At 43.1% G+C, this 12,062-nt stretch overlaps 1 protein-coding gene across 7 annotated transcripts in view; it reads right to left on the bottom strand.

Annotated features, from left to right (window-relative positions):
• Window positions 1-11,418, bottom strand: part of LOC136513223 (uncharacterized) — a 30,596-nt gene extending 19,178 nt beyond the window's left edge. For 4 of the 7 annotated variants that reach the window (XM_066507217.1, XM_066507216.1, XM_066507218.1 and 1 more), the window contains exons 1-3: window positions 11,193-11,417; window positions 10,914-11,039; window positions 10,700-10,818 (exon numbers count right to left, since the gene is read on the bottom strand). The gene's annotated coding sequence lies outside the window, so the exon portion shown is untranslated. Of the gene's footprint in view, window positions 1-4,234; window positions 4,269-4,403; window positions 4,601-10,699; window positions 10,819-10,913; window positions 11,040-11,192 lie in introns of all 7 variants that reach the window. The other 3 variants (XM_066507213.1, XM_066507215.1, XM_066507214.1) reach the window with 2 other exon arrangements.
• Window positions 11,419-12,062: the final 644 nt, after the last annotated feature.

Raw genomic sequence — 12,062 nt, 5'->3', positions numbered from 1 at the left:
ATCAAGAGATCAGAGATGAAGCTGGTGTGTGGCGGCGTCATGAGATAGCCGCCTCCAAGGCCTGCATTGGCGGCGTGTGGACGCTCGCCGGCACGCCTGAGATCGGCGAGCTTGTTGCCTCCAGGGCTGGCAGCTACGACGCCCAGCTAATCATCGACGCCGTGGACGCTGCGAACTAGGAGTCAAGGACGCTTCGCTGCCTTGGTCCGGCCGGCCGGCCAGGCGCCAGCAGCCTCGTGCTCGCCGCGACCGTGCGCACGCAAAATCCCAACCAATCAAAGTTCGAGATGCTGTCCAAAATCAGCGATTATATCTATTTCTGGTCGAATCCACCGCAGCATAGCCTAGTCACAGTGCATGGGTATGCGGGTCCTTGTTTGAGAAATCTAAGAGCAAGACTAATAATACAGCTGGCTTGCTGGCTGTAAAGTTTCTTGCAGCTTTCTCTCAGCCCACTCATATAGTAGTTAGCTTTTTACAGTTAATATAAGGCCCACTTGTCTCTCTCACAGACTTTCTTGGTTCTTATACTCAAGGCGGCTGTAAGCTTACAGCCCGCTTCTCCTCTCTCTCCTCCCCTCTCTCCTCCACCTCAGCATTTAGTCGGCTTACAGTATGCTATTATACTTGCTCTAAAATGTAGCAAACTGAGGGGACCAGCAAAGGACCAATAAAAAACTCTAATCAATAATCTTGCCATGACCCTTTTTAGTATGGCTGCGTAACCCTAAGCGGTATGGGCACAGGGTACTACGACGCATAAGCACGAGCATATAAGAACCGTGTTTGAAATAAAAACTCTAAAAAGTAGCAATCTGAATAGATAGGCATACCCATAACCCTAATTGATATGCGTGTTGCTGCGACCCCTACTCAATATGTTTGTTGCAACCCAAATCAATATGTGTATTTTGATCCTTAAGCAGTATAAATGTTGCAACTCTAATCAGTATGCATGAGTATACGGGACCTGTGCTTGGGAATTCTACCCTCTAAAGCTGTCATATAGGGCAATAAGAATGTCGGATAAATCCACAAAACATAAAGGGGATGTTGGATATATGAGGCAAGGTGGTTTATTTCCTATGGCAAAGAAAAAATCTATAACGCGGGTTTTAGAATTCAAGATGCCTAAATGACAGGTCGGTGATTTTTTTTTTACCATGCATAACCCTAAGCGGTATAGGAGTATCGTTGCTCTCTTTTGAAATTATATTTTATTGATTGATTGGTTAGTGTTCTTTATTGATTTTAGTCTGTATTTGTATTCATGGATAGATATGACCTTTGTTAATTATTATGAATTTAGTATGAGATAGTCATATGTTTTGTCATTTTCACTAGTAGAGAACATACCTTTAATCCAAGGGCTAAACCAGGCTCTAGTCCTGGGAAATATTGCGCCCGGGACTAGAGAGACATTTAGTCCCGGTTGGTGGCTCCAACCGGGACTAAAGGTCCCTGCCCAACGGCTCCTGCGCTAGGCCGTTGTGGCAGGGGACCTTTAGTCCCGATTGGAGCCACCAACCGGGACTAAAGGTCGACCTTTACTCCCGGTTGGTGGCTCCAACCAGGAGTAAAGCTCTTGTCCCGGCTAGTGGCGTGGCCCGGGACTGGAAAGTGACCTTTAGTCCCGATTGAATCCACCAACCGGGACTAAAGGTCCCCCCTATAAATCCTACTGGCCGTCTTCTTCCTCCCCGAGCCCGTCCGAGAGCTTCAGTTCAAATTTAAGCAGTGTTCTTGCTCTTTCTCTATCCATTCTTCGATTCCTCCGTCGATTTCTTCGATTCCTCCGTCGATTCTTCGGTTCTAAAGGTTACCAACTTCATACTCTCATATTTCACCATTGTTTTATCTCATTTTGTTCACTATATATATGGTTCTTTATTGTGGTTTTTTTCATTTGTAAGCAATTTGAGCTCAAAATCACTTCAAGCTTGCATATTTACATGAAGGAAGGTTAAAGTGGCTATTAAAAACTAGTATTCACCGTTCATTTGTAGCATACATAGCACACTTCATTGTTTAGAGATATAGAGAATTTTAGAGTTTTTTTAATTTTATTTATTTATAAAATGAGAAATTTATAGTGTATTAAAAAATGAGTATAGAGAGTAGCTGGCAACTGCTTTCGGGTCCTCGGCCTCTCATGGGTTTCCAAAGCGACTTAGGCCGGACCTCCCACTCATTGCATGCGGCAAGTGTTGTGATGAGACGAAGATTGTGATGGAGTACCGAGTGAAGAAGGAGGGTCCCAACAAGGGTCGCATTTTCTATAAGTGTCTGGATCGCAATGTGAGTTATTTTATCGTATTTAATGACTATGGTTAGTTTATACCTATTTTCATGATGGTTGCGATTAAAGTTCTAATTTTCTGTTTTAATTTCAGTGGGATGGCACTGGATGTTCAGGCTTCTACTGGGAGGAAGAGTATGTTGAACTTGTGTAAAAATATCTTGCACAACAGGCAGATATGGCGGCTAATGATGCAGTGATCCAGCCGAAGAAGCCCAAAGATGTTGAACAAACGGGAGATCTGTCTGTTTTAGTTGGGATTGGTCGTGAAATCCTTGTGCTGCTGAAGTGCATTTTAGCTTTAGTGTTTTTAGTGGTAGTTGGGATTGTCTACATTGTAGCGAGGCTTTCTTAAATTTATAGCTTTTGTGGTGGTATGCATGTTGTATAATTAACTAATTATGTTCTAGGTTTTAATACGGTATTTATGTCATGTAATGCAGATGAGTCGGCATTGGATGTATAATGCTGATCGTCGCTCCCAAGAGTTCATGGACGACGTGCATTCTTTGTTACGTGCGGCCGAGGCAAACAAACGCGATGATTTCATGTGCTGCCCATGTGCCGTATGTAAGAATACGATGGAATATGCTAACTCAAAGACTCTTCATTCACACTTGTTTAAGTCGGGTTTCATGCCAAACTATATTTGTTGGACGAAGCACGGAGAAACCGGAGTTATAATGGAAGAAGGTGAAGAGAACAATGGGGCGATGATGACATTTTTGCTGAATATGGTGCCTTCAATGATACTGCAATGGGGGAAGCTGAAGAAGAGGTGGGGGCAAAGGAGAAGCCCGCTGAAGAAGAGGTGGGGCAGAGGAGAAGCCCGCTGAAGAAGAGATAGGTGCAGAGGAGGAGCCCGCTGACGATCTTGGTCAGGCCATTCGTGACGCACAAAGAGAATGCGAAAGTGAAAAGGAGAAGATCAAGTTCGACCGCATGCTAGAGGATCACAAGAAATTGCTATACCCAACTTGTGATGTGGGGCAGAAAAAGTTAGGTACCACATTGGAATTGCTGCAATGGAAGGCAAATAATGGTGTATCTAACAAGGGATTCGCTGAGTTACTAAAAATCCAAAAGAAGATGCTTCCGAATGATAACGAATTGCCTAGCACTACGTACAAAGCAAAACAGGTAGTCTGCCCTTTAGGATTAGAAATCCAGAAGATACATGCATGTCCTAATGACTGCATCCTCTACCGTGGCACGGAGTATGAGAAGTTGGAGGCATGCCCTGTATGTCACGCGTCGCGGTATAAGATCAGGCGAGATGACCCTGGTGATGTTGAGGGCGAACGTCCCAAGAAGAAAATCCCTGCCAAGGTTATGTGGTATGCTCCTATAATACCACGCTTGAAACGTCTTTTTAGAAACAGAGACCATGCAAAGTTATTGCGATGGCACAAAGAAGACCATAAGGTAGACAATATGTTGAGACACCCTGCTGATGGGTCCCAGTGGAGAGCAATCGATAGAGAATTCCCCGAGTTTGCAAGTGACGCAAGAAACTTAAGGTTTGCTTTAAGTACGGATGGTATGAATTCTTTCGGGAAGCAGAGCAGTAGTCACAGCACTTGGCCTGTTACTCTATGTATCTACAACCTTCCTCCCTGGTTATGCATGAAGCGTAAGTTTATTATGATGTCGGTGCTCATCCAAGGCCCAAAGCAACCTGGCAACGACATCGATGTGTACCTGAGGCCACTAGTTGAAGAACTTCTACTTTTGTGGAACAAGCCAGGTGTACGCGTGTGGGATGAGCACAAGCAGAAGCACTTTGACCTGCGAGCATTGTTGTTCATAACAATCAATGATTGGCCAGCTCTAAGTAATCTTTCAGGACAATCAAACAAGGGATATAATGCATGCACGCACTATTTCGGTGACATGAAAGGTATATTCTTGAAAAAGTGTTGCAAGGTCGTGTACCTTGGGCATCGACGATTTCTTCCTGCAAATCACCCTGTAAGAAAGAAAGGCAAGCATTTTAAAGGTAAGGCAGACCACCAGACCAAGCCTCGCAACCGAACTGGTGAGGACGTCCTCGATATGGTCAATGATGTGAAAGTAATATTTGGAAAGGGACCTGGCAGCCAACCTGTTTCGAAGGACGCCAACAGTCACGCACCCATATGGAAGAAGAAGTCCATATTTTGGGAGCTACCCTATTGGCAAGTCCTAGAGGTCCGCGGCGCGATCGACGTGATGCACCTGACGAAGAATCTTTGTGTGAACCTGCTAGGCTTCATGGGCGTATATGGGAAGCCTAAGGACACAATTGAAGCACGACAGGACCTGCGGTGTTTGAAAGAATGAGACAACCTGCATCCAGAGAAGACAGATGATGGACGCCAGTACTTAAGTCCTGCCAGCTACACTCTTAGCAAAGAAGAGAAGGACAGCTTGTTTGAATGCCTAGATAGCATTAAGGTACCGTCTGGATTCTCCTCGAATATAAAGGGTATAATAAATGTGCCAGAGAAGAAATTTGGACACTTAAAGTCCCATGACTGCCACGTGCCCATGACTCAATTGCTTCCAGTTGTATTAAGAGAAATTCTACCGCCAAATGTATGTCTAGCCATCGTGAAGCTATGTGCATTCCTCAATGCAATTTCTCATAAGGCAATCGATCCAACGGATCTAACGAAACTACAGAATGATGTGGTTCAATATCTTGTCAGCTTTGAGTTGGTGTTCTCTCCTTCCTTCTTTGATATCATGACACACCTCCTAGTTCATCTGGTCAAGGAGATTACTATTCTCGGTCCTGTGTTCCTACACAACATGTTCCCCTTTGAGAGGTTTATGGGAATCCTGAAGAAATATGTTCACAACCGTGCTCGGCCAGAAGGAAGCATCGCCAAGGGCTACGGAACAGAGGAGGTCATTGAGTTCTGTGTTGACTTCATTCCCGATATTAACCCGATTGGTGTTCCTGAATCGCGACACGAGGGGAGACTAAGTGGAAAGGGGACACTAGGGAAGAAAATATATATTGGTAAGGGTGATGATTATTTTAATAAAGCACACTACACAGTTCTATATAATTCCTCCTTGGTAGATCCGTATATCAAGACACATAAGAACCTCCTCCGATCTGAGTTCTCAGGGAAGTCTGAAGCATGGATTACGCATCAGCACATGAAAACTTTTAGTGACTGGTTGCGAAAAGAATGTCAGGGTGATGAGAGTATTGATGAGGAGCTGTATTTGTTGGCTAGGCAGCCATCGTGGCATATCCTCACATACAAAGGGTATGAGATAAATGGGAATACATTTTATACAGTAGCACAAGATAAAAGGAGCACCAACCAAAACAGTGGTGTCCGCATTGATGCCACCGACCCTAGTGGGAACAAGCAAACATACTATGGCCGCATAGAGGAGATATGGGAACTAGACTATGCATCTCATTTTAAGGCACCTTTGTTCAAGTGCCAGTGGGTAAAGACGACTAGAGGCGGCGTAGCAGTCGACAACCAGTATGGAATGACAACAGTGGACCTCAATAATATTGGGTACAAAGGCAAACCGTTTATCCTTGCGAAGGATGTGACTCAGGTGTTCTATGTCAAGGACATGTCTACAAAACCAAAGAGAGGGAAAAACGACAACCACCCAATCAATGATGAGCCAAAGCGCCACATAGTTCTTTCAGAAAAAAGAAACATCGTCGGAATCGAAGACAAGTCAGACATGTCAGAAGATTATGAAAAGGATGACCGAATTTCACCCTTCACAGTGAACAAAGACCCTAGCATCCAGCTAAACGATGAGGACACTCCATGGTTACGGCGCAATCATAACCAAGGGCCATATGTCAAGAAGAAGTTCACTACTGTGCTCGCTTGATATATATATTGATGTTCAATAGTGTGTATTAGAGATATTATGTAATAATTGTGAATTTATGTTTGATGTTGAATTATGTCACGTTGAAATGATGTGAAAAAAAATTTATGTTTGATGTTGGGATTATGTCACGTTGAAATGATGTGAAAACAAATTTATGTTTGATGGTGGGATTATGTCACGTTCAAATGACGTGAAAACAAATTTCCAGTCGAAACACAAGAGTTTTTCTAAATTTAATTAAACACTATATTTTTGCATTATCGAAATAGTAATTTAAACACTATATTGTGTTTTAAAACTTGTTAAAACAAATTAAAACTTTAGGTCACATAATTTTCCTGTGTGCAATAAATCAAAATAGAATCTATATTTTTTTAAAATATTTTTATGTTTTTTATTTATTTTTCTGTGTAATTAACTATCCTTTTATCATTTGTGTAAAAAGAAATATATTAAAATCCTAATGAATTGGCGGGCAGCGAAACTGCAGTTTGGCTGCCCGCCAAAAACCTTTAGTCCCAGGCGCCACCACCAGTCGGGACTAAAGGTTACCTTTAGTCCCGGGCGCCACCACCAGCCGGGACTAAAGGTGCGACCTTTAGTCCCGGGCGTTAACAGGGCCCGAGACTAAAGGGCCTTTAGTCCCGGCTGGTGGTGGCACCCGGGACTAAAGGTCCTCTCCCTTAGATAGCCTCTGCGCCCGCCCCGGCCTCTCTTCTTCCTCCTCCCCACTGCCGAGCCAAGCCCTAACAGACTCGCCGCCGCTCGTTCGATCCGCCGCCGACGCCGCACCTCGCGAGCGCCCGCACGCACACCGGCGCCCCACCGCCCCGACGTCGCACGCCCCGACTAAGCGCGCTCGCCGACGCGTCGCCCCCCGACCACCCCGGCCCGGCGCCCCGACGCCCCACCGCCTCGACGCTCGGCCCCGACACCACACTACGGCCCGGCCCGACGCCACGCCGCCCCTGACGCCCGATGCCACACCGCCCCCTGACGCCACGCCGCCCCTGGCGCCCGACGCCATGCCGCCACTGACGCTGCGCGCGCGGCCCTGATGACTCCACCTTGACCCGGCCGGCCACGACACTCGCGCCGCCACCGACGCCACCCGGCCCAGCCACCGACACCGCCCTCGTCATCACCGCCTCCGGACGCCCATCACCACCGACCCCTACGTACGTTGATCGTCACCGCCGACCCCTACGTACGTCGATATGTGTTTGTATGTGATATATGCAGAGGAACGCCTCGTTGTGTTGTATGCGGAGCAACGCCGTCGTTATGTTGTATGCGGAGCAACGCCGCTTCGTTGTGTTGTATGCGGAGCAATGCCGCCTCGTTGTGTTGTATGCGAAGCAACGCCGCCTCATTGTGTTGTATGCGGAGCAATGCCGCCTCGTTGTGTTGTATGCGAAGCAACGCCGCCTCATTGTGTTGTATGCAGAGCAATGCCGTCTCGTTGTGTTGTATGCGGAGCAACGCCGCCTCGTTGTGTTGTATGCGGAGCAACGTCGCCCCGTTGTTGTATATGCGGAGCAATGCCGCCCCGTTGTTGTATACCCTAGCGAGAACGACGATTCGCCATAGCGAGAACAATGATTCGCCCTAGCAAGAACGACGATTCGCCCTAGCGAGAACGACAAATTCGCCCTAGCGAGAACGACGAATTCGCGCTATCGTTCTCGCTAGAGCGAATTGTCGTTCTCGCTAGGGCGAATTCGTCGTTCTCGTTCTCGCTAGGGCGAATTCGTCGTTCTCGCTAGGGCGAATTCGTCGTTTATATGACTTGTTTACATATATGACTTGTTTATATATATGACTTGTTTACATATATGACTTGTTTACATATATGACTTGTTGACATATATGACTTGTTTACATATATGAATTGTTTACATATATGACTTGTTTATATATGTGACTTAGATTTATTTTGTATATGACTTATTGTACATATATGACTTGTTTACATATATGACTTGTTCACTAAGAAAAGTCTCATTAGCTACTATTGTCTGTAAGTGTGATTATTTTCTACTATATTCACAATTTCTTTATTATATATTCACAATATATATATTCACAATTTTCATGTATGCAGATATGAGATGACAGAACTTAGAAAGAGAAAGGATAATGATGTTGGGTTCGTTGATCCGTATGTCGTATACAAACACCCTAACCCCCCGAAGGATTATAAGCCTCAACCTGAGAGAAATCTCATGAATTTCTTAGTGAACCAACGCGACAAGAAGGAGATACTCTTCCCCTACAACTTCAAGTGAGTGTTATTATAAGTAATTAATGTCGATCATTTATATGGGACATCAATATTTCCTTACTAGCTAGTTACCTCTCTCACACACATATATATATATATGTTTATGCAGCAATCACTGGATATTGATGGTCATCGATATGGCCAATAGTAGATTGAAAATCTTAGACTCGTTGAGAAAACCGCAAACGGAGTATCAAGACATGATAGATATTATACAAGGGTAATTAATTTAGTTTCTCTATAACAACATATATATATAATGGCGCCGATCTCTCAACAATTATTAAAGGTTAAATTATTTTTTTATTTTATTGGGAGCAGGGTTTGGAAAAGGTTCATTGAGGAACAAAAAATAAAACATTGCAAAGCGCCACTGGGTGTAATCGCACACAAAGTAAGTACTATAACTACACATTTATATTCAATTAACACCATATGATGATTTCAATTCACCCTAATTGATTTTTTTGTCGTAAAAGTGGGTTCTAAGGCAGGAGTGGGGTAACAACTACTGCGAATACTATGTTTGCGAGTTCATCATGGCGTACTCAAAGAGAACTCCTAAAGAGCAACTCAAAGTACGTATATAAATACTTTTTCCTTTATATTATTTCGATCGTATATTTACAATTTCTTTATTGCTCTCATTTGTATAAGTAATTACATGAGCAATACACACATATATATATATATATTAATACTTTTTTCTTTAACTTTTATTGAAGACTGAATGGTTGAGGGAAAGAGTCATACGACTTGACCAACTTAAAGCAATTCGAGAGACTATAGCAGGATTTCTAAATGACCAGGTCATCAACCCCAACGGCGAGTTCTACAATAATGACCCGAACGAAACGTGGATGCCAAATCTAGAGGAGTAAATTGCTAAGGACATAAACAATTTATATATCAAACATTTGTAATATATATATATATATATATATATATATACATAAAATAACGTGTGTATATATATGATCATCATATATATATGCATGTATGCGTATATTCGTTTGTTATTTATGTACAAAGTTCGAACGAAAATTTACGCGTGCGAAGTACACATATATTACTATTAGCAGCGTATTCGAAAATGTATTTTAATATCAAAACTAATCATTAAATGAAAAAAGAAACCAAAAATAGAAACCAGAAAAAGAAAAAAAAAAGAGGGACATTTAGTCCCGGTTGGTAACACCAACCGGGACTCAATGTCCTGCCCCGTGACGGTCCCTGGCCAGGCCTGGAGGCCTCCTTTACTTTCGGTTGGTGTTTCCAACCGGGACTAAAGGACCTTTAGTTCCGGGCGTCAAGCCAGGACTAAAGGAGGGTACCTTTAGTTTCGAATTGGTGCTCCCGGTTGGGAAACCGGGACTAAAGGGGTTTCCCAACCGGGAGAAAAAAAAAATAAAAAAAAACCTTGCTGCACCGGTGTTTCTTTCTTCCTGAGATATGTATCGCTTCCAGGTGTTGGGCAATAATAGCAATTGACTGGCCAGGCCAGTGGCCTCTGGTCTCTGTTGTCACCTACGAGTAATTTCATTGCGTGTAGGTTGGGTTTTAGAACTGTTGGTCAGTTCAGTTCTTCCTGATGTGCAGGTTCTCCTCTTTAATTTTGTCTCATGCCGCATCTCTTGAACAGCATATGGAAGTTTTTTTTCAGCTTGATGTAGCTGTTATCAAATTAGGCCTTCATGCTAGGAATTAATGAATCTTCTTGCATCATTTTAGGTCATGCAAATAACTGTTAGTCTCCCTGAAATTCATTCACGCATATATGCATGAATTGAACTGAACTCAAGCTTATATTTGGGTATTATAAGTCATTTTAATTTTCTTAGAGAGTCCTAGCATCTGAAGTTTGATCATATTTATATAATAAAATAATAATATTTATGATACCAAATAAACATCATTAGATTTTGCAATAATTATATTTTTTTAGTAATACTTATTTAATGTCATAAATCTTTATAATTTCCTCTATAATTTTGGTCAAACTTGAAATGCTTTGACTCTCCAAGAAAGTTAAAGTGACTTATAATTTAGAATAGAGGGAGTAGTTAGTAATTAATTACATACTCAAATTGGTTTATGCTCTTTCTTTTTTCTGAAAAAGTAGTCTAATAGTTCGGGTGGTAATCTAATTAGGACGGGTTCAAAATTCAATCACTTCTTTTGCCAGGAAAAAAGGGCAGTTGAAAAATTATGTATCCTGTGGTATATTATTAATTGTTAGAGAGAGTTCCTACCTCACAGGTTGAGGTAGCGATTGTCCACTCCAGCTACCGGGAAAAAGAGGACGAGATTCCTGGCGCTCTTCGTGGAAAGTAACTATTTCTTCTCCCTTTCCCATGGGAGGATTTTGATCCTGAATATTAATTGTTCTTGTTAGATAGATGCATATGTACAAGATACGGGGCAAATATTGCCAAATTAATTAGGAAGAACAACACTCGAGTGTACCTGTGCTTGTTGCGATTTTTCTGTTTCATCTCACCAAGGATGGATTCAAGGAGGGCAGTATTCTTTTTCATCTCACCAAGGATGGATGCAAGGAGGTCCTTCCAATCGCCAGGATAGTTTGTATCCCTAAAATGGCAAAGCCGCAGGAATTCGAAGAGGCAAACCAATGCAAGATTGAGATGAGACGATCAATCGATGAGATACATACACGAGCTAAAAAGCTAGCAAGCTCCTTCAGCAAACAGAAATAAGCAGATGCGGCAACACATATGTATATACCTATCCAGATTGTCGTCCTCCATGGCGCCGATTCGACCGTCGATCCTAAAACAAGAAACACTGCCAAGCGTAAGCTTGATGCGAGCGAGCTGAGCTGAGCTGAGCTGAGGCCTGTCGAGCTGATGAGGCCTGCTGCTCGAGCTTTTTATGGCATGGCTAACGAACAACAAACCCGCGTTTTCATTATTTGTTTGAGGTTGGTGGGGGCGAGAATAATTCGAGATACCCTTTTCATTTGTAAGTATATTATCAGCAATATCATATTAAAAAGTATGGAAAGGTTGAAAAGAGTGAGGGGGAGGAAGCTGCATGGAAGGAAGAGTCGGTGGAGCCCGGTGCCGGACTGCCGGCGGATTGGCCTCTGGCCGTCGCCGATGGATACGCAGGGTCACCGGGTCTCGCAGGCAATGCCTGGGCAATTTCTCCGATGACCGTCCTTCTATTATTTTACTATTTGGTATCACGTATTTCTGCTACAAAGAAGGATATTTATGTCATTTTACCAGCAACCTACGTCATTACTGGCCCAAATGAACGGCAGTGCTATCTAGGAAAGAAATTTTCAACTTGGTGCCAAATAAGAAAGTTTGATTTTTTAATACCAAATATAGAAAGCTGATTTATTTCAGTGCCAAATACATAATTCTCCCAATAATTAAACTGTGATGACTTCTCTTTTGTTTGTTTACTCACGCGCACGCGCTTGCTTATTGCTTTCGCCGTGCTTCTTTCGGGGTACGGAGTAGTTGCCGTATGATGGGATGCCTCAGGACAGGAGATAATAACAAATGTATGTATCCCTTAAAGTCTTAAAGAGCATCTGAATCGTGCAGCGCAGCAACCCTATACCCAAAGCAAGGACGTGGCTTT

Source organism: Miscanthus floridulus, chromosome 16, assembly GCF_019320115.1.
Source record: "Miscanthus floridulus cultivar M001 chromosome 16, ASM1932011v1, whole genome shotgun sequence".
NCBI lineage: Eukaryota > Viridiplantae > Streptophyta > Magnoliopsida > Poales > Poaceae > Miscanthus > Miscanthus floridulus.
Note: the sequence above shows the minus strand (reverse complement) of the source record. Positions and strands in the feature narration are given on the sequence as shown.